General features: G+C 36.2%; 1 pseudogene; it reads right to left on the bottom strand.

The window, feature by feature from the left end:
- Positions 1–8,660: 8,660 nt before the first annotated feature.
- LOC141511319 (transgelin-2 pseudogene) lies at positions 8,661–10,089 on the bottom strand (annotated as a pseudogene).
- Between the last annotated feature and the right edge of the window lie 13,546 nt (positions 10,090–23,635).

Consider the following 23,635-nt stretch of genomic DNA (forward strand, 5'->3'; position numbering starts at 1 on the left):
AAGTACCCTATAAATGTCAACTTTATTATCATCATTGTTATTCCACATTAAAAGTCTTCAATTATTTAGAGGCAGATGTGTATACAAAAATCACTTCTAAAATGTTGAATTGAATTGAGTTGAGTTTAATTAAATTGAATTTAGTTTACTAGAGATGAAATGATTTTAAGTGAGTTGAACTAAATTGAATTAAATTGAATCTCCTACAAAGTCTCCTTGGCATAGGTGTCACTAGTACTAGTCCTGTCCCCCTTATCAATCACTACTTTTGAATTATCACATTTCCCTAAAATATCACATCTTTCCATCAAGAATTCCCATTCCCACTCCTGACATCTTTTTGTCTTTAAGCTCTTTTGGGGTCAAATTTTATTTTGGATTTGAAATTTTAGGGAAAAAAATTATGTAAATTTTCCTTATGGATAAGTGTTTTTCAACTAGAGTAGGTTCTCTTTCTCCTGTTCTTCCCAATTGCGAGTAGAATAAGACTTTATCGCATAAGGACACAGAAATCTTCTATTGACCTTAGTGATATAGTAAGAAGAGAGAGGAACAAAGCTTCAATCCTACTTCCACCACTACTACCTTTATGAGTTTTTATGTCATCTAAATCCCTTTGAGCCTCAGTTTTCTTTGCAATATATGCATAGAGGTGTTTAAATGACCTCAGTGTTCTCTTCCTATGGGTGGTACAGTGGATAGAATGCTGAGATTCAAGACAGGAATATTTAAGTTCAATTAAGCTTTAGATGCTTATTAATTATGCAAACCAGAACAAGTCCCATAACTTCTCTTAATCCATTTCCTCCTCTAAAAAATAAAGGAGATTACAAAGACCCATTTCAACTCTAAATCTATAACCCTAGGATCCTAAATGTGTGATCCAGAACTCCTATGTTGTAACAAATCAACCATAAGAGAGGGAGAAGGGAAAGTTCCACGGTTACTTTTTAAATTAACCAGGAATCTTATCAAGGTTAGTGAGGTCCAGGGTTGAGGTTTCGAGAGCTTAATACTAGATATAAAATCAAGTCAGTTAAAATTAATCACTTAGTATCAGCCAGGCACAAGGGGGTATTAAAAAAGGAGGGTCAAAAATATGTGTACTGTCCCCAAAAAGCTAATATGCTAATACATAGTAAAAATGGTGGTAAACTCAGAGAAAAAAAGCCCCTGAAGGCCCATTAGGAAAAGGATAGTATTTTTACTTTGTTTCTTATTTCCTCCAAAATAAATATCTCTTTGTAAAAACTATTGAACTTTAAGTGGTTAAATGGAACCCTACATATCCAATTGGTTGTCAAGTCATGCAATTTCTATGGTAACATGGTATCTCTGACTTTCTTTCCCAAAGAGGCTTGCTACATTGCCCTTCAGGGTTCTAAATAATCCTGAAGGATGAGGGGTTTCTTTACTATCATTGGTTTAAAACCATAACTGACTGTGTCATTCTCCCTAACTCCTTTTTCTGGGGGGTGTTTGGCTAGTAATATGAGAGAAAATCAACCATATCTAGAAAGGAAAGCTTGGTAATAATGTCTTGAAGAAGAAATATATCTCAGTAGAGGAAAAGATAAAAAATCATGGGAAGTTTGTAATAGAGTGGGAGCTTCAGGGGCTATATAAGAGGGGATAGACAGTAGAACAATAATGGGGGAGACTAATATTGAGATTAATGGGAATAAGAAAGAGTTAGCAGCAGGGTCTTGGGAATGGAATTGCTCTTCAACAGTCTAGGAATCAACATCATAGAGACAGAAAGAGACATAAATTTTACATGTAGGAGATGAGACAGAACCCAGGTCTTTCTAACTTCAACATCTACTATCTAAACTTCGCACATAGTGAATGATTAATAAAGATTTGGAAGAGAGAAGGAAAGAAAAGAGGGCAGGAGAGAGGACAGGAGAGGAGAAAAGGAGAGAATAAAACAGGAGAAGAGAGGAAAGAATCAGCAAGAGAGGAAAGAAGAGAGCAGGAGAGGAGAAAACAAGAGAGAAATTTGCCCTATCTACTGACTTTACTGACGCATTCCAGTTCTAAATTATACTGTTCCTTTCAAGTAAAGAACTCTTGTCACTGACAGATTTAAAACCTCAGTTAACTACAAGAAGATAGTCAAGTCTTGATTAAATGCAAGTTTTGAATACTGTATTTACCAAAAGCTAAGAAAAGCATGTCTGTAGTTATTGCATTTTATGATGAGCAAATTCTTTTCAAGACAAGTAGTTATGATGTATGTGTGGTATTGTTGATGTTTTTAGGGCATTGGTCAGGTCATCATTTATCATTAGGGCACTTTGTTGCACACATGCTGAGGCAGGGAGGGAGCAGGAGGACTGAAAGGGGACAGGTGTATATAGCAAAAATGTGTCCACAGTTCTATTATCAAGGTAATTTGAACTCCTCACAAAATCACATGTTTGACTATGGTCTTCTAATGGCTGTGGGAATGAAACAAAAAGATAGTTGTGAAGTGTCTGAGTCCTGTTACGGAAGGTGCAGATGTGAAAGGATGACAACTCTGAGCCTTTCTCTAAGAAGAGGTAAAAGCAATTGACAGATGTGAAGTTATTGCAAAGAAAGATACTCATAATCATTCTGCCTTTTTTTTTTCAAAAGCCATGACTGGGATCAAATTTGGGGGAAACAATTGCATTGATGTTTTTGATAGATAATAAACATCTATTTTCCATTATTAAGGGATTGGGAAAGAATAAGACAATGAGAAGTTTGTGAAGTTTTTTTGCCCTTTCTCTCCTCTCTTTCAATCTTCCTCTCTCCTCCCATTCCCTCCTCTACATCTATTTCCTCTGTATCTCTCTTTCTCTCTGACTTTCTTTTCCTCTCTTCTCCTTATTTCTGTTTCTCTCCTTTCTTTCTCTCTCTCCTTTTCCTTTCCTCCCCACTCTCTTTTTGTTCTCTTTGTATTTATGTCTTTTTTCTACTTGGTCTTTCTTTTCTCCCTTTCTTTTCCTCCTTTTTCTCACCTTTCTCTTTCTTTTCCCTTCCCTTCCCCAACTCTTTTCTTTTTGTTTCTTTTTATCACTGCTTCTCTTTCCACTTTTCTCTCTCTCCATCCTTCTTCTGCCTCTTTCTGCTCTCTTTTGCTCCTTTTTCTTTTCTTTCTTTCTGCCTCAGTCTCTCATTTTTCTATCTCAACCATTCTTTTTTCTTTCTACCTCTTTCTCCTTCCCCCATGCTCTTATTTTTGTTTCTATTTCTATTTCTTTTCATCTCTATCTTTCTCAACTTATTTGCCCCTTTCCTATCCCCCTCTCCTCTGTCTTTTTCTACTCTTCCCTCTAGACTCCTTTCTCTGTCTCTACTTTTTTCTCTCTCTCTCTACCTTTTTCCTCTCTCTTTGTTCTGTCCTTCCCCTCCCTCAACCTCTTTCCTTTCTGGATCCCTATCTCTTCTGCATCTTCTTTTCCTTGTTTCTTTCAATCCTATCTCTGCTCCTCTCTGACTCTATATCCTTTTGTCTCTTTGTCTTTTTCTCTCCCATTTCCCATATAATGTACTAGAGTAGAAGCAAGTCTTCATCTCTGTCTCCATTTCCCAAATCTGATGAACTCAGATTTTTAAAATACAACTCCAACACCAGATCAAGGCCTTGGGTAAATTGTGCTCTGCTCCTCAGAGGATATTAAAAGACATCTGGGGAAAAGAATCCACAATTGACTCCTACTATTCTAGTCAATCTCTGTACCCAATTCAATAAGAAAAGAAAGAAAAAATCCAACAGGCTTTTCTAATGGCAATGCCTCCTCAGCCTTCAGTAGCTCAGAAATAGCCTGGGGAAGACACCTTCAGCTGTAGCTCTGACCCTTCTTTATTAAGACTGACAGCAGGAGAGTGTGTTTCATTAAAATAGAAGTTTCTCTCCCTCTCCCTCTCCCTCTCCCTCTCTCCCTGACATACATACACACACATGTACATGAAGCGGGTAGAGTTTAATAATTTGCATAGTGCTTATATAGTACCAGGCATTGTCAGAGCATTTTTTATTATTAAACAAATACCATTTATTATAACAACCCTTCTAGGTAGGTGTGATTTTTATTCCCATTTTACAATTGAGGAAAGTGAAGCAGATAAAACTGAAATGACTTGTCCAAAATCACATAACTTAAGTGTCTGAGAATGAATATGAATTCAAGTCTTCCTGATTACAGATCCAGAGATGTATCTACTGTGTCATTAGTTATCTCTATTACACCATGGGTATTAAAATAAATGCTTTACAATCAGAATACCCATAAGGGTTGAGAATCCAGTATCCTCTTGACCAAAGATCATAGAGAAAACTCTACACCATTTCACTCACGGGTCCAGGGTAGGGGGTAATGGGCTAAAAAAAAAGACATAATTTCCCCCAAATGGAAGCAACTTGGGAAATTAAGGATCAAAAATCAGAATTTTTCAGGTTAGGATGTCTCAACCTCTCCTCCTATTCCTAAGAGTATATACCCCTTTCCTCAACTGAACAACAACAACAACAACAACTGATTCATCTTTCTTTAGAAAGAATAGGGATTTTTAAAGGGGAACACTCTCTGCAACCCAAATCAATATTATGAGCCATCGTCCTTCATTGGCAGCCATTCTTGAGAATCAATACATAAGCAACTATTTAAGCTGTTTATATGACCATCACTGACTGGGTGCTTAAGATGTAAAGACAAAAGCAAGACCATCCCAACCTTCAGAATCTCCAGTCTGGATTGGATATAGCATGTTCAATAGCAGGAAGATGTAGAGAGGCACTATGACAGCATACCGGGTAGAATAATGGATTTGGAATGAGAGGAGCTGACTTGGAATCCTTGTTTTGGCTCTTTATTCATCTGATCAAGAACTTCCTTTACTCATCTATAAAATCACTGGGTTGAACCAGATCATCTCTTATGATCCCTAATAGTGTTGAATAAATGATTACATGGAGTAATGAAAAGAATACTAGATTTAGGGTCAAAAATATAACTTCAAGTCCAGGCTCAGATAATCATCATGTGAACTTGCACAAATTGTTTCACCTATCTGAGCTTCAGCTTCCTCTCCTGTAAAATGGAAGGACTTGAGAAGGACTCAAGATGAAGGAAAAATAGGTTGATAAAGTAAAGTAAGTAAAACAAATTGGCAAAGAAAAATAAATTAGAATGATAGAACTTCCAAATTTGAAAAAAATCTCAGTGAGCATCTAGTCCTCACAGATTAAAAAAAAAAGCAGAAGTAACAGCAACAAAAGGACAAGAAGTCCCACCACTATACATCCAAAAAGTAGTCAACAAGCCTTTGCTTCAAGACTTTCAAAACACTATGCAAAAATGTGATTTACCTCAGGGAAAACCAGTAAAATGAAGTAGACAGAACCAAGAGAATAATTGATATAATGATAATATTAAAAAGAAAAACAGCCTTTAAAGAATTAGGATCCCTGATCAGCATGTAATAATCAATCACAATTCCAGTAGACTGATAATGAAACCATATTTACAGATAGAGGTGTAAAAGACAGGGTGATGGAGATATTTTTTTAATATGACCAAAATTTGTTTTGATTAAATATGCATGTTTGTATAACGAGTTTGGTTTTTATATTTTCTCAAGTGGTGGTGGTGGGAGAAACAGAATGCAGAAAAGATAATTTTTATTAATTAAAATTTTTTTAATTTAAAAATGTCAAGCTAAATTATACAGTGTCTGTTCTATCAGTTTAGTTACCTTGTCAAAAAAAAAGGAAATTGGTTTAGTCTGACATAATGTGTTCTTGATGAAGCCATGATACTCTATCCTAGATAGTTTACCATTGTTGTTGTGGAGTCATCTCAGTCCTAAATGATTCTTCGTAACCCCATCTTGTGATTTTGGGGGGTCAAAGATACTAGAGTGTTTTCCATTTCATTCTCCAGCTCATTTTGAGGAACCAAGGCAATGGGATTATGTGACTAGTCCAGATAGACAACTAATAAGTATCTGAGATTAGATTTGAACTCATAAAGATGACTCTTTCTGATTCCAAGCCCAGTGCTCTATTGTGTATATTCCCTAGCTACTCATATTACTATCTATTCAATGATCCATTCTAGAATTTTCCTGGGAATTAAGTCAAATCACTGATCTATGGTTTGCAGATTCCATATGCTTCCCTTTTTTTTAAAATTGAGATGTTTGTCCTTTTCCAGTCCCATAATATGACTCTTACTGTCTACAGTCTCCCAAATATCACTGATAGCCATTGTAGCAATCAATTCCACCACTTTTATCATCAAAAATGCAGTTCATCTGATGCTGAGTGAGATGAGCAGAACCAGAAAAACACCGTACACCCTAACAGCAACATGGGAGTGATGCTCAACCTTGAAGGACTTGCTCATTCCATCAGGGCAACAATCAGGAACAATTTTGGGCTGTCTGCAAAGGAGAGTACCATCTGTATCCAGATAAGGAGCTGTGGAGTTTGAACAAAGTGCAAGGACTATTCCCTTTAATTTAGAAAAAAAAACCAGATAGCTTATTGTCTGATCTTGTTACCTCTTAGACTTCTCTTCTCTTGAAGGATATGATTTCTCTCTCATCATACCCAATTTGGATCAAGGTACAACATGGAAACAAAGTAAAGACTGACAGAGTGCTCTCTGTGGGGGGGGGGGGAGGGAAGCAAGATTGGGGGAAAATGTAAAACTCAAATAATATCTTTAATAAAAAGAAATTTTTAAAAAATGCAGTTCGTCTTGGCCAAGTGATTTGAATTCATTAAGGACAATTGAACACTCTTATTTCCATATATATATATATATATATATATATATATATATATATATATATATATATAGTGAGAGAGAGTGAAAGAGCTAGATAGATATAAATGCAATTTGTCTAACTACACTAATTAAAAAAATGAGATAGATAGACATGATTCAGCATCTGAACTGACTTACCATGTCTCCAAGGGTACTTAACAGTAGAACTACCCTGGCACTACTAGCAGTCTGCCTGGGGAGGAGGGGAGGATTGAGGAGAGAGGCAAGTAGGGTTTAGATCTGCTAAAGCTTGACAATCTCATGGGGTGGCTAGGTGGTGCTGTGGATAGAGCACCAACCCTGGAGTCAGGAGTACCTGAGTTTTCAAATCTGGCCTCAGACACTTAATAATTACAAAGAGCTGTGTGGCCTTGGACAAGCCACTTAACCCCATTGCCTTGAAAAATCCTGGGGAAAAAAAAAAGAAAAACTTAACAATCTCTCCTCAAGACACTGAGAAAGGATGGGGCTAGAATTATATCTGTTTGCCATTCCTTAAATATTTCTAGCCTAGGAGTGGGTCTGGGTTCAGAAGGAAAGCCATTTCTTTGATCACTCTTCAGGAGAAGGGTAGCCTTTAGGGTACTCACCAGCTTAGCCCCTTCTCACTCAAGGGTTACACAGAAAATCATCACAAATAATGAATAGTATATAAACCCATTTACACAAGCAAAAACAACAAACAAAAATTAATTGGAGAAGTTTTGGAGATGAGAATTTAACAAAGAATACACATAGTAGGCACTAATAAATATATGTTTCCATCCTATTTACTTTGGATATCCACACCTTCATTGCTTTCTCTGTCCTTTTGAGTTAGATTTCTTTTTTTAGGCTTTTTGCAAGGCAAACGGGGTTAAGTGGTTTGCCCAAGGCCACACAGCTAGGTAATTATTAAGTGTCTGAGACTGGATTTGAACCCAGGTACTCCTGACTACAGGGCCGGTGCTTTATCCACTACACCACCTAGCCATCCCCTTGAATTAGATTTCTAACATTTTCATTCAACTAAAACTACTCTCTTCAAAGTTACCAATGATCTCGTAATTGCCAAATCAAATTTTTTCAATCCCCATTCTTCTTATCTTTCTGCAGCATTTCATATTATCACCTACCTTCTCCTTCCATATACTCTCTCCTCTTTTCACAACACTTCTCTTTCTCTTCAGTCTCCATTTCTGGATCTTCTGATGTTTCATGTCTACTAATTATGGGTGAATCCCACAAGGCTCTCTCTTCCATTCTCTCTGTGCTCTCTCACTTGATTCAAAAATCTTCCATATGCAGATGATCCCTTAATCCATATATCTCTCCTAATCTCAAGCCTTATATAACAAACTGCCTATTAGAAATTTTGAAATAGATTTCCTTAAGCATTCTCATACTCAATACATTAAAAACAAAACTAATTATTCCCCTCCCACCTTCTGAATATATCACTATTGTCAAGGGCACTAACATCAACCTATTCAACCAGGCTATAACTTTGTTGAAATGCTCTATTCTTCAATAACTGTTCCAAATATTCAATCATCTGTCAAATTTATTTTGTCATTTATATTTCAACATCTCTTGTGTGTGTTCCCTTCTTTTCATTCACATGATCAATACCCTAGTTTAGACCCTAATCATCTCTTATTTGGACTATTAAAAGTCTTTTAATTGAGCTTTTATTCTTCATCCATACTTTCCAGCTATTTTGTCTTTTCTGTCTATTCCTCCCTTTGCATTGAAGACAAATCATTAAAACTGGCTTTTATTTGATTGAGAGGCTCTTACTTCATAGAATTTATCACCTCTTCATTCTTGGTGACATTTGTTGGTGCATGAGCTGTAATTATTTTCATGGAGATCTTTTTTTTTTTTTTACAAAGACTGGAAATCTTTATTCAGATCAGCAAACTCACATTCCTTAAGCCTCAGATGTTGGATGGGCCTTTTGAGGAAGAGAAGGAGGGAGGAGAGAAGAGTAGAGAAGGCAAGGCCAACCCACCTCCCCAGACACCCCCTCTACCTCACAAACTTGTCTCAGGCTACTGGGTTATGAGGGGAATGCCAAGAAGGGAGGGACCAAGGGGAAAAAGAGGCCCCTGCCAAGGGGAGGCCTACACAGATGTGTGGCTTCAAAGACCAGATGTGGCCAAGACAGCAGCCACCACAGGCCCATCCCTATAAATTAAGTGCCCACAGTAGCAAGGTTGGAGTGAGAGATCAGGAAGAACAACCTTGTGGAAAAGAAATTGGTCCCATGTTCAACTCCTTTCAAGGCAGTGCCCTGAACCCTGGCCTAAGAATGGCTATAAGGGTGCAATTCCAAAATGAGAGGATAAGCCAGGGTAGGAGAATGAATAGGAATGTTGAAGGAGTCAGGTACCCCTGAGTTTTGGTCCAGGAGAGAGGAAGATGGGGTGGTTGGTCCAGTTTTGCTGATTGGGGACAAGGAATGTATACATCAAGTTCATCAAATGTATACATCTAGATGAAAAGGCACTTGCTCATCACCTGTAGGCACAAGAAAAGCAGTGCCACCAATGGCTGGGGAATAGGGAAAAAGAGGGAAAAGAAGGGATTTGAGAGTTCCACAGACTTTTTAGGAATGTCACTGCTAGAAATATATTAACCATTCAAGGAAGGATGTGGAAGAGTGGTGATCGGAGGATCTGGCGTGGCATCCCATAACCAGTCATGCCTGCCTGAGATGCCCCACAGTTGGTGCCCATTTGCAGCCCGATGACATTCTTGCCCTCCTGCAGTTGGTTATCTGTGAAGTTTCAGGGATTCTCCTTGGACTTCTTAGGGAACCAATTAGGATCTCCAGAGATGAGCCCATCACCACGAGCTACTGCCAATCCACCAAGGTTCATCAGTGTTCGCTGCACACAGGCCATATTCTTTCCTTCCCAGAGGTCCACAGTTTGGAAGATATCAGTGACATTGATGCCATAGCGCTCTGCTGCTTGCAGGAACTGAGAAATCTGCTCCATCTGCTTGAAGGCCATCCCTGAAGCCTGGATCTTCTTTACTGGACCCTGACCTTCAGGGTATAGCCCATTGATGAGCTCACACAGCACCGTGCCATCCTTGAGCCAGTTTTGGAAATTCTCTCACCCAGGCTGAGGCCGCCCAACATCCTGCAGCACTGTGTGGTGATCCACTGAATGAGGATCTGTTCTAGGTCAGCATCATACTGCTTCTCAATTTTCTGCTGTACCTCCCAGCTCAGTCCATAAGCAGGTCCCCTGTTGGCCATTCTGAGATGGTGATGCAAGTATCTTGACCAGGAGAGGATCGAGAGCAGAGCGGGCTGGGTGCGGCAGCAGTGTGGCCCATGGAGATCTTTTTACAAATTCTCCTCTTGAATACCAAAGCATGAGATGATCAGTATCATGAAATGATATTTCTTATTATTTTTGGTTACAATCATTTCTGCCCAGTTTTTTTTAACTGTCTCTCCAAAGAGAGCTGTCCCATTCATTTAGCTATAACTTCCTTTTCTCTTCTGTTTTCATTTATGTCAAGAACATTAAAATTAATACAATTCAATTCCTCCATTAGTTTGTCAGTCAATCATTAGAAAATGATCACACACTTAGAACACCAATAGCTAGGATAAGGATGACAACCTAAAAATTGTATGATTTCTAGTACGCTTCATCTTCTTTTCTACTATAATTGCCAAATCAGAAAGCAACCTCATAGGGGAGTTTTTCATTGATTGTTTGTTTCACAGGACTTTTCAATTTATTTCTTTTATCACCAAAAGCTAGAACAAAACCTTCCTTTTGTTTATTCTATAACAAATGTCAGCTGGAACAAGACCTTTTGTCTTGCTATTTCCTTCATCAAGATATGGGGTGACCCAGTCTATAGTAGGGAAAACTAGTCCAGTGAAAATCTGATTGGGATAGCTTGTGTTTTTCTAGCCAGCAAGTTGGGTTTCATAAAGCAGCTAACAGTCCTTTCCTTGAGTTCCAGAAAGGGATGGGTTAGCCACTTTTGAAAGCCATTTTCCCTAGTTTTAGATTAATTCCCCCTCCCAAGTTTTCCCTCCATAAAAACTAACAAACTGCCTTCTGTGGGGGATGGAGGGAGGAAAGCAAGTTTGGGAGAAAATTTGCAAAACTCAAATAAAACCTTTCTAAAATTAAAAAAAAAGAAAAGAAAAGAAAAATGAGAATCATGGGGGGAAAAAAGATGTAGTAATGGGGAGGAGCTGAGGAGTCTTTGCCAACCTATTCATTAAAATATTCACCAGTTGGGATTGTTGGGGGAGGTACCAATTATGCACTGTCAGATCAATAAGAAAGAAGACACACTTAGGTATAAAAGACTTGATCAACTGTTGCTCTGGGTTTTTTGGTTCAAAAGAGAAGCAAGTCAATAAGATGCCTTTGTTATCAGGTTGCATACCCTGCTAATAAAGATTATCTCACTCAGATAATTACCTCTGACTATCCTTTCTTAAATTCCAACCCCCACATAAGTTATTAATAAATTCTTGTTAGTTGACTGATAGATGCATTATAACACAAGTTGCCATGACCAAAGAGCTTATCATAATTTAAATGCAAGCCTCCTAGTGATGAGCTTCTCTCTTTTAGCTGGGCCGAGTCCCAGAAAATCAGGTTATTCAGGACTATACTTGAAATCTTTCCAGCATGGATGAACCTAACAAACTTTGTAGAGAAAACAAAAGCAAAGTAAGTATTGATCAGCTTTGCTATCTCTGTGCTATCACTTATTGTCATTCTATCTACCGTAGACAATAGTCCTGTCTCTTTTTTGTTCTTCCTCTTTTCCTCAATTTAGCTTCAAAACAAAACACAACCCTTTATTATTCTTAACTTTCCTTGCCAGTCAGAGCTCTTCTGTCTACAGGCACTATTGGCATTATTCTTACAAGAAAACCATATCATTTCCCTACTCAGTAAACTCCAATGGCTTCCTGCTACCTGTGGGAATAAATATAACCTCCTTTGTTTTGACTTAAAGTTCTTCATAACCTAATCTCAAGCTACCTTTCATTCTTATTATATATTATCTCTCTTCACATATGCTGTAGTCCAGTTACTCTAACCTCCTTATTCTGTCTCATAAATAGCACCATGTTTCTCATCTTCATGCCTTTGCACTGGTTATCCTTTTTTGCCTAAAATGTACTCTTCCTCTCCCAATACACATAACCTCCCCCCATCCTATCTCTCATCTCAGCCTCTTAGAATACTTAATTTCTAATATGGAAATGTTTTACAGAATTGCACATAAAACCTCTATCAGATTGCTTATTAGCTAAGGGAGGAGAGATGAAAGAAAGGAAGGAATAGAATTTGGAACTCGAAACTTTTTTTTAAAGAAATGTTAAAAATTATTTTTACATGTAATTAGAGAAAAATAAAATAGTATTTCTTAAAAATGCTTAGTTTCTTTCAAACCTCAGTTCAAACACCATCTCCTTCATGAAACCTCCCCTCCACCAATCACATTATAACTATTTTGTAAATAACTATGTATTTAGATATAAGTATTATCCCATTCAATAGTATGTAAGATATTTTTACCTTTTGTATCTACAGGTCCTAGCACAGAACTTGTACCCAACACTAGCAAGTTATTAATAAATACTGGGCAACTGTCTATAATAACACACTTGTGCACTGATCCACTTTAATAGAATCATGATTTCACATTGAAGTTTAAAGGACAGAAATTTCATATCATGGAGCAACTTTGCATTGTTAAAAGCCCCATCAATTTTCCAAAGTTGGTTTAGCTTTTCCTCTTCTTTTTATTCAATTGTAGACTCAAGTAATCATCTATATGCAGTGTTGGATCCAAGACATATGTATTAGTGAATGGATGTTCATTCTGTTATGTATTAGTCTTGGCAATAGGTATTCTTTTAAAATGTTTCTTTGATGGTCTTTGTTATTATAACAAATTTTCAACTCCTCCTCTTACTCCCAAATTCAATTTTCTCTTGTTACAGAGAAAAATAATAAGCAATAACTTCTGATAGTCCCCCGGTTTTCTGCTGTGAGGGGCAGTTACATTTCATTTTCTAATCTCTAGGATTTTCATTGGTGTTTTAATTGCTCAGATTTTAATAACAGTAGGCATTCTTCAGCCATTCATTTTTCTCCCTATGTGGATTGTTAAGAAAGACCAATTTTACAAAACTAAGTTCCCTATAAAGCAAAAATTGTAGAAGTAGCTTTGATTAATAAAATGATTCTTAGGAAAGATTTCTTTAAACAAAGGAGCCTGAAGTATTTTACACAAAATAATATTAACAGTTATCATTTATATAGCACCTTAAGGCTTGAAAAAATGCATTGCAAATATCTCATTTCATCCCCATAACAACTTCAGGAGGTAGGTGCTTTTATTGTTCCCATTTTATAGATGAGGAAACTGAGATAGATACCTTAAATAACTTGCCCAGGGTTACAAATTTAGTATCTAACAGAGACCAGGTGTGAATTCAGATTTTCTGACTTCAAATGAAAACCACTCTACCACCTAAGCTACTTCTTAACTATTATCTACTCTGCAATAAAACTCTTAATAAAAGGAATAATTCATCCTAGAATGAAAAAGTAAGAGAATGAAAAAATAAAATACAGATTCTCATTTCTTCTCTGGAGCTATTCCCTCTCCATGGACTTTTACATATAGATTGAATTCCCAGGGAAGTAACTATCCCCAGGTTCAAAGTAGTCTTTGGGTATAAACCAAAAAAAAAAAAAAACCCAAAAACTAGTGCTCACAATCCTTATTGCTACACTCCCCTCTAACAGTCAGCAGATCAACAAAATCAATTCAAAGAAAAAAAAAGGCATTTAGTTGGTCAATATTTGTTAATGCTGATGATGACCTAGGCAGAGTACTAAGAATGGGGATATAAAAAGGGGGAGGAGGGAGAAATACCTCCTACCCTCAAAGAGCTTACATTCTAGTGAAAGACATATAAACAATAACTAGATTTATAAAAGCTATATACTGAATAGTGGGAAGGGTCTTGGATAAGGAACGGCAATTAGCAATTGGAGGACAGGAAGACCTATGTACTAAGATGGCATTGTAAGAATACTAACTATAATATCTTCCTTCCCACCCCCTCCAAATAATCTGGCATTCACTTTCCAACAAAACACATGATGTCAGTGGGCACACACATGTTGTTTGTTGTTCACTTTTCATGATCTCATTTGGGATTTTCTTGGCAAAGATATTGGACTCTTCATGACCTCATTTGAGGTTTTCTTGATAAAGATATTGAAGAGGGTTGCCATTTCCTTCTCCAATTGATTCAATGAATCTATTTTTCAGGTAATCAGAGCTTAAGTGACTTATCCTCAGAGTTACCTCACACTAATAAAATTACATATGTGGAGAAAACAAAGTACCCAAGCAATTTATACTTCAGGATCCTTCAAGGTCCTTGTTATCCTTTCTCTTGTTTTGCATGATGTTCACTTTTCTTCTGGCAAAGCATCTTTTCTTTAAATTTATTTTTATTTTTTATCCATATATGTATGTGTATATGTATATGTCTATTTTTAAGTAAAAAAATTTCCTTCTACCCTCCCTTCCCACCCCCTCTTAATTAGGATTAAGGGAAAGAGATGCATGTATAAGAGATAATTTTTTTTAAGTATTCAACAGATTCTGAAAGATTGACTTTTTTGTTTTGTTTTATTTTGTTTTGCTTTATTTTTCTTCCTCTGGTTGGGAATAACATTGCCCATAACTGGTCTAATGGGGTTGTCCAAGCTCTCTGAACTGCTTAGAGGAGCTGCTCACATCAAGGTTGATCATCTCACAATGCTGTTGCTAATGTTGTTGTACATTGTTCTGTTGGTTCTGTTCCCTTTACTCAGCATCAGATCCTATAACACATTCCATGCTTCTCTAGAGTCCAACTATTTATGGTTTCTTATAGAACAATAATATTCCATCGTATTCATGTACCACAACTTATTTAGCCATTCTCCAATTGATGGGCATCCCCTCAATTTCCAATTCTTTGTCACTACAAAAAAGAGCTGCTATGAATATTTTGATATATGTGAGACTTTTCCTAATTTTTTATGATTTCTTCTGGATAGGACTAGAATTGGAATTGCTGGGTCAAAGAGAATGTACGTTTTTATTGCTCTTTGGGCCTAGTTCCATATTGCTATCCAGAATGATTGCATCCATTCACAATTCCACCAGAAATTAATTCCCAATCCTCCCACAACTTCTTCAACATTGATCATTTTCCCTTTTTCTCACCTTGGCCAATCTGACAGGTGTGAGGCAATACCTCATAGTTGTTTTAGTTTTCATTTCTCTAATCAATAATGATTTTTAAATATGATTATATATAGCTTTAATTTCTTCATTTGAAAACTGTCTATTCATATCCTTTGACCATTTATCAATCGGGGAATGACTTGTAACCTTATAAATTTGATGCAATTCTCTCTATATTTTAGAAATAAGACCTTTACCAGAACTCCTAGTTGTGAAGAGTGTTTCTCAACTTTCTGCTTTCCTTCTAATTTTGGCAGCATTGATTTTATTAGTGCAAAACTTTTTAATTTAATATAGTAAAAATCATTCATTTTGCAGTTTATAATGTACTCTAAGTCTTGTTTGGTCATAAATTTATCCCCTTTCCATAGATCTGTTAGTGTATTTCTTGGTCTATGGTGCTGCCCTTTAGGTCTAAATCCTGTACCCATTTTGACCTTATTTTTGGTATAGAGTATGAGATGTGAATCTGTGCCTAGTTTTTGCCGTACTATTTTTCAGTTTTCCCGACAATTTTTGTCAAATAGTGAGTTCTTATCCTAGAAGCTAATGTCTTTGGGTTTGTCAAACAGGAGATTGCTGTAGCAAAACATCTTTTCTGAGCTAGTCACTCAGTTAGGCTCTTTGGGCTTACTGCTCTCCTCAGTTCAACTCCCAACACCCACGGCTGGTTCTCTTCTTGATTCACAAAAATCATATTCCTCAGATCTGTCTCCTGCTTTTACTAGTGGACCTATTCCCTACTGGATTAAGAGTATCCTAATGGGTGAGTAGATCTATGCCAAGATGCTAAAGCAAATGGGCGGAAGAGAAAAATTCTTTCCCCCACTCCCACAAAGAGATGGGTAGTTTCTTCTTCCAAAATTGTCTCTCTTTTTGACTTCTAGGAGTCATCTTACTCAGAGCTGTCTCTCACTTCAACTGTCTCCTTAAGAATATGTCTTGCTTTTTGGAGAGTTACCTGCAGTATGATTGGTCCTAAGCTATACGATGGCTACCTGATTTCTAGTCCTATATATTTTGATTTATTTCTTTCAATTCCATATATTCTGAATGGAGAAATTCACAGGTCATAAAAGAGTAGCAAAGTATAAGTCTTTCTTGATACTTTATTTTGGAATTCATTATCACCATAACCTGTCCCTTTCAGTAATTAAATCAACTAGACAGGAGTAAGTAAATTGAATAGGGGCATCTTGATTAACTTGTCTTGCCTCCACTATACTTCTTTGGAACAAAATTCATTGTATAAATGAATTCAATGTATTCAATTGAAATAAAGATTTGATTTCTTCAAAACCAAATCCACTGTATAAATCATAATTACTTTCTTATTCTAAACAAAAAGAACATAATAATTTTTATCCTCAAAGCTTTTCATTCATTCTTTCATTCATTCATTCATTCAGGTAGAGACCAGACCCTTTGTGACTTAATCTCAGTTTTGGAAAGAACAACCCTGACTCATGCTATCCTGATTGTTGAATTAACAGCACAGAAACAAATGACCAAGCACAAATGGACTTACCCAACACTATGTCTCACATCACCTTTGACTTTCCAACTCAGCAAGCTCCTTGTCATCTGCCTTGCTCCCTCTGGACCATAGGACCTTCCAAGACTATTTTGAAGAATCTATGTTCATATCACAATGAGGCAATAGATTAGGGCTATGTTGGGCAAAGTAAATAATCAATATATTTTTATTAAATTTGAATTTGCAAATGAATAAGATATTCAGCCTCCCAAATATAACTTTTGAAAACAAAGTTACCAGTCTTTCCAGCTTCTTTCACAAATCTAATTAGACTATATAATAAATTCACTGCCTGCCAAATTCACATAGTCTTTATGGATCTATTATCCCCAAAAATGTAAAACCTGTAAACTTCAGAGATTGATGTTGTTTGATTTCTTGTTTTTCTCAAGCTGCAAGTAAAAAAAAAAAAAGATTTAGCGTTTTAACAGCAGGGTGTGGTGGGAAGAGATTTAGAGTCAGAATTCTCAGCATTTTATTCTAGACAACTTAAATCTAAATCTCTGTCTATGTAACTTTGGACAAGTTATTTCTCATACCTGAGAATGAGTTTCTTAATTCCTCAAAGTGAGATTCCTTAAAATTAGAAAATCTCCAAGGTCCCTAATAATTCTAAATTCCATTTGCACATGTGTTTATGTAATAGACTATAAATGTTAGTATTAGCCAAATTTAAGACTTGGCTGCCCCTTTCCTATCCTCCCCCCACCAAAAAAGCATTGCAATTGTTCAGTAGTTTCATTTGTGTCTGACTCTTCATGGCCCCATTTGGGATTTTCTTGGCAAAGATACTATAGTGGTTTGCCATTTCCTGCTCCAGTTCATTTTGCAGATGAGGAATTGAGGCAAACAGGATTAAATGACCCACCCTGGGTCACACAGCTTGTAAGTGTCTGAGACAGGACTCAAATTCAAGATGAGTCTATCTGACTTCAGATCCAGCACTTTATCCACTGAATCTCCTAGATATCCCATTTCAATCTTAAGATTGTTATTAAAATTATAGTTTCCAGAACAAAGAAGTCAATAATCACATTGACCTGGACAAAAGTCAGCTAAAGTAGTAAGTTCTGCTAAGGACATTTTAGGAAGTACATTGATGAGTTGTAGCACATTCATGGGACAGTAACCAGAATAAAGGCTCTGAAAATCAAGTTGTATATATGAGGGGTAATTGACAGAACTGATTATACTTAGTATAAAGGGGAAATTTAAGTGGAACATGACAAATATCTTAAAAAATTAGGAGGATTGTAAAATGGAAGCTAGAGAGGACCTAAGTCCACTAGAGTGGACATAAGTCTCACAAGATTATTGTGATGAAAACATTGCATAAAACTTAAAGGCTAGACAACTCTGAGTTGTTGTTTCTATTATTCTTTGAAGTCTCTTCCCAACCCCATTTCAAGAAGGCAAATTTAGGCCCACAAAAAGATATTTTTTTTTATAAATGACATCCTTTCAAAGAATGATCCATTAGTGATATCCCCATCACTGTAAGCATTTCTCTCCTTTTTAGGAAGTTCATGGGATCATAGAATCTTTCAGAACTGGAAGAACTCTTAAAGAGTAAATAGTCTAAACTCATTATTTCATAGATATGAAAGGTGAGAAATCAAGAAGTAAAGTGATTTTTCCCAAAAATAGATAGAAAAAGGCAGAAGTAGGTTTTGAACCCAGATCTTCTAAATCAAAATCCAGTGCTAAATCCACTACATCCTCTTTTTGACTTTTTGTCTTCATCCCTAGCTCCACACTCATTCCCACTCCCATTTCCATCCTCACATTCATTCCCATCCCCACTCCCTAGTAAACAAAATAAAAATAAAGATATTCAAGTAAAAGTTGGTAGCATATTTGTTAGAAATTTTTCATAGGGAATTTGTCTATTCAGGCACTGGGATGGATCTTTAAAGCCCCATTCCAACTTCAAAATTCTGTGATACTATTAAGCCCTATGAAGTAATTCTCTACTTTTTATTTTTTGAGAAATCTGCTTTTAAAAGCAATAAAACAGTAATAACCATAATTCTTCCAATATGAAAATATATGCACATGATAAGTAACTGCCTTAGGCAAACTTTTTCCCCTTTTCTCAAAATGGCATAATTATAAACCTGAGAAGCACAGTCCATGATGAAGGTTCTGGCATAACCTTATCGGTAACAGTGTTAAAAGGTATCACATTCACTGTGCAAATTAGTGTTGCATAGTGATGTGCCCAGGAAATGGTAAAGGGGCTGCATGAAGCAAAGCCTTAAGAAGAAAAAAATGACCATGAGGAGCAGTTATAGGCAGATTGATTATGACATTAACAGGTCTTCCTCTGGCATTAATTAGAGCCTCCAAGGAGACACTGGATTTCAGGCCAAGGCTGCTGTCTCACGAAATGGTATCTCATGGGTGCTTATAGGTGACATCTTTGTCATCAGATATATATTACATTAAAAATCTACACACATATTCACAAGGAAATCATGTCCTTCCTTCTTAATCATGGAGTTGGATAAACCTAGACCACTGATAATGAGACAAGGAAAAAGTAGAACACCTGACTAAAGAGGAATCCCAGAATCTAAGAATTAAAAGAGTCTGCAGAAATCATCTATTACCTAAACTAAAATCCCCTTATGTCAAATAGGGCAAGGGAAACTCAGATCTATACTTAAAAACCTCCAATGAAAAGAAATCCACTACCTCTCAAGGCAGATTATTCCATTATGTGTGGTCTAAAGAGAAAGCCTGGATAACTTTGTTTTAGTGGTTAAAAAAAATGTGGCCATTTTATGAGTGAGAATAATGGAAAAAAGAGCTAGCCTTGGAGTCAGGAAGTTCTGTATTCAGATCCTGCCTCAGACACATGCTGCATCTCTAGGCAAGTTAATTAACCTCTCAGTGTCCCCAAATGAGTCTCTGAGATTATAAATAGCAGGAAAAGTGTCAACCTGCATCAGTGGATGGAGTTTCCTCATTCAGGATTTCTAATGAATAATAAGTCCAGTATTGTTCTTAATTGAATGAAATAGGTAAGACTATCCAAACATTTATTAAATGTATTGCTATTAACTATTATTATTATTTAATTTATTAAATAACCACTTCCTTTTAGAATTTTTGATAAAGGAGAGGAAAATCAGACAGTCTGACATTTACCTTAGATTTTTAATAGCATAGTATTTAGAGGGTTTAAAAAAAAGGTAGGAATCCATGACCCAAAATATTATGAAGATCAATTCCAGAGAAATGGGAACTTCTCAAAATTGAAATTCTGAAGAAACAAAGAAAAATACTTCTGACAAGAAGGTGATATGTCAAAAAAAAAAAACCTATGTAAACTCATTGGTCAACTTAGATTTTTTTTTCATAGACATGTTTGGAAACTAGATCAGGTAATGGAGAATGAATTCATATATATATATATATATATATATATATATATATATATATATATATAAAACACTGTTAAGAATATCAGGAGAGATTTGGACTCATAATGAGCTAAGGCCTTCAAGGAAAACTAAGACAAAATAAAGGTAGATATTGGTATTTAATCTATTATTAAAGAAAAGAAGAGACTCCAGGAAAGGATGAAGGTTTTTAGATGTATATGGAGTGATAACTGACAATGGCCATAAAGCATGGCTTCTCAACTCAATATTTATGATTTATGATCTATTTTCTCTTTCTTCTTGCTCCCTGCTTCATTCATATTTGGATATTGAGTACAGCAAAGACAAACAGCTTGGATAGTGTAACAAAGACTATATACAAGTCCTACTTCAGATCCATCCTCACTTTGTGATCATAGGCAAGTCACTTAATCCCCCAGTATTCCCCAAGAATTTCTCAAAAACTAAATTATAGCTGAACTGTTGATCTGCTTTGGTGGGAAGAGTTTCCACATTAGAAGTAGAATGGAAGTGAAGGTTCAAACAACCACAAAATAGATAGAGAAGGGAGTAGAGGGAGGACAGAGGCAGAAAGAGGAAGGCAAGTAGAGAGGAGGAAAAAGGGAAGGAGGGAGACAGAGAGGGGAAAATTTCAAATAAGATTGCTTGCTATGGGGAGATCTATTTGTAGATAATTTTTTTACTTTTCAAACATCAAGGGAATTTACATTATTAAGTTATATCCTTTTAAAAATAGATATTGATTTTTGTGTACATTGTATATAATGTACATTGTAAAGCCCGCTTCCTTCCTTATGGTCTTACCCTTGAAAATCAATAGAGTTTTTCTGTGGCAGTAAAGGAAGCATCACATTATTCTTAAGCAACTCTGTTCAAAGTATGGCACTGTTTGAGAGGAAATTTTGAAGAAACAGAGACATCAAAATAAGCATCAGGTGATTGATTCATTAGTTCATTTATTCAACCAATATAGTTTGAGCATTTACTACTTGCTAAATACTGTAGAGATGGAAAATCTTTGCCTTCAAGGAAATGACCCTCTAAGACAGAGGAGAAAAAATTGTTTAGAATTGACTATAGCTCTGGACAGATAAATACTAGGAAGAAGTTATAATCAAAGTACTGAGGGTTCAAAATAGAAAAAAGAGAATTTCCAGTGCCTATGATAAGAAAAGATTTCATTGTACTATAGAGTTTTAGAATTATATTAATAGAAATGTAGCATCAGGAATGCTGAAGCTCAGAATAAGCTAAGGCCAATAAGAAAAATAAACAAAAGAAAGATTTTTAAAAAGATATATTGGGGGAAAGAAGATTAGAGAAGTTGTTAAAGAAATTTTGAGGGAAAGAAAAGGGATATGACCATTATTCTGCTTGGATAGTAATAGCTGATGGAGAAAAGGTAGCAGCTGCTCAACCCAATTCACCTCTATGTTCTACAGTTAGGAAGGTGACTGTCCCAATATACTCTGCATGTGGTGTTCTTCATTCAGTTCTGGGAACCATATTGGTAATACAAAGAGAATACAGAGCAAGACAACCAGCAATATGATTGATCTCAAAATAACTTCATATTTAATAATGAGCTATAGGAACTCAGAATATTAAGGGGGATGAGGGAGGAAAGGGGCATGATAGCTGTATTCAACTAAGAGAAATGCTGTCACATAAAAGAGAAATTATATTAGTTCTACTTGGCTCCAGAATCAGAAGTACAGAAATATAACTTTGTAGTATGAGAAAGAATTTCAGTGTTCCATCTTTGAATATGGAATGCCGCTGCAATACATTCAACCACTAATTTCCAGGGCAGTTCATTCTGATTTTAGATAGTTCTCAAAGCATTGACTTTCCTTGATGTAGTGTGCCTACAGTGTGTCTCAATTTATCTGAAACCAAGGAGGCAGGGAGGGACAGAAGTTCCAGGTGGGGAAAACAAATTGATGAGACACTGGAAGGTAGTGAGGTACATCAGTGATCAAGTTTCTAGAGTCATCCTATTCCCTCTCCCTTTGAATTTATGAGTTACTTCCTGTTGACAATATAGTAGGGGAAATACTGAATGAACAACTGCAAGTGGACAAATGTTCTTTGCCTGTCATGTAGTCAAAAATTGGGAATTGACTACCTGTCTTTTCATACTAGAGAAACTAGGGAGATTTCCTATTAACCATTAAGATGAAGAAGAAAGGGGACTGGGAGCTCCCTAGGTCTACATTAAAGGGATTTGATTCAAGTCAAGTCTGAGATCAGAGTTTATGAGTCAGCCAAGGTTCAAGATTTTACCTGCAACAATCTGGACCTAAGCTGGGGAAGCAATGAGATTTGAAATAAAAACAAGGAACTGGTTCAAGGAATTCAAAGAACCCAAAATGGTCATATATCATAAATCCCCAAAAATGGTGATCCAGGGACAAGAAACCAACCTCACTCCCTATACAGCCTAGCTCTGAGTATACCCTAAGTCTCTGTCTTGGTACATCTTTTATTTTGTCTCTGCTCTCTCTTATTTGATGACTTAGATTCAAATGCTTCCCACATCAATTTATCCTATAGTAATCCGAACTTCATTCCTGCATCATAAACTGTTTCTTAGGTATTTCAAACTAGATATCCTAAGGGCATCTCAAACTCAACCCATGTTAAAAATAGAAACCATTATATTTCCCATATGTAAAGGTCAAGGCCAAGAGCTGGAACTCTGGAAACTTCTTTATTCCTTGAACATCAGCCACAGGACTTTGGGATCTTTCCCTAGGTACCTGAGTGGAGAATAGTTGGGAAGAGTTTTGTTAGGTAGTTGGGAAAAGTACTCCTCCACAGAGGAACACTTAATTAGTGTCTTTTCATCTTCACTAAGTCTAAAAATAGTGATCAAAGAGTACTGATTACCAATATCTTATCAATGTCCATAAGTTGTTTGAGAGGGGAAAACCTAGGTGTGGGATGGGAGTGGATAGTCAGCTTTTTAAATTAATTTTAAAATTTTTTAAATTTTTAAATTTCTCTGATATTTCAAGAGGAAGATATATTTTACATCATCCCCTAGCTAAATTCTGAGACCAGACGGTGTTTTGTTTTCTTAACTTTCCCCAGTTGTTAGAAACAAGCTGGTGGTTAAAGGGGAAGCTGAGCATTTTTAGGCTGAGCTCCACCTTGGAGAATAGAATGGACACAGCAGTTTTTTGTTTTGTTTTGTTTGTTTGCAGACTCCAAATGAATTCTGATATAATGGTGTGTATATATATATATATATATATATATATATATATATATATATATATATATATAGAGAGAGAGAGAGAGAGAGAGAGAGAGAGAGAGAGAGAGAGAGGATAACCCACTGGAATTCAGAATTTCTGCTTTCTATCTAATTAATAAAGTGATACTTGTCCTTTAGGCCTAAGCATATGAATTAATACAAACTCCATACAATAGTACAGTGTCCCAAACATCCACCAAATGTACATTTTTGGAAGGTGAATAGAGAATTAGATTTTTGCACATAAGAGAACTTTTACTAAGAATTAGAGCAATCTAAAAGTAGAAGACCATGCCTCTATAGGTAGTGACTCCAACTATGG

The sequence above is a fragment of the Macrotis lagotis genome, chromosome 2, assembly GCF_037893015.1.
Source record: "Macrotis lagotis isolate mMagLag1 chromosome 2, bilby.v1.9.chrom.fasta, whole genome shotgun sequence".
Lineage (NCBI taxonomy): Eukaryota > Metazoa > Chordata > Mammalia > Peramelemorphia > Peramelidae > Macrotis > Macrotis lagotis.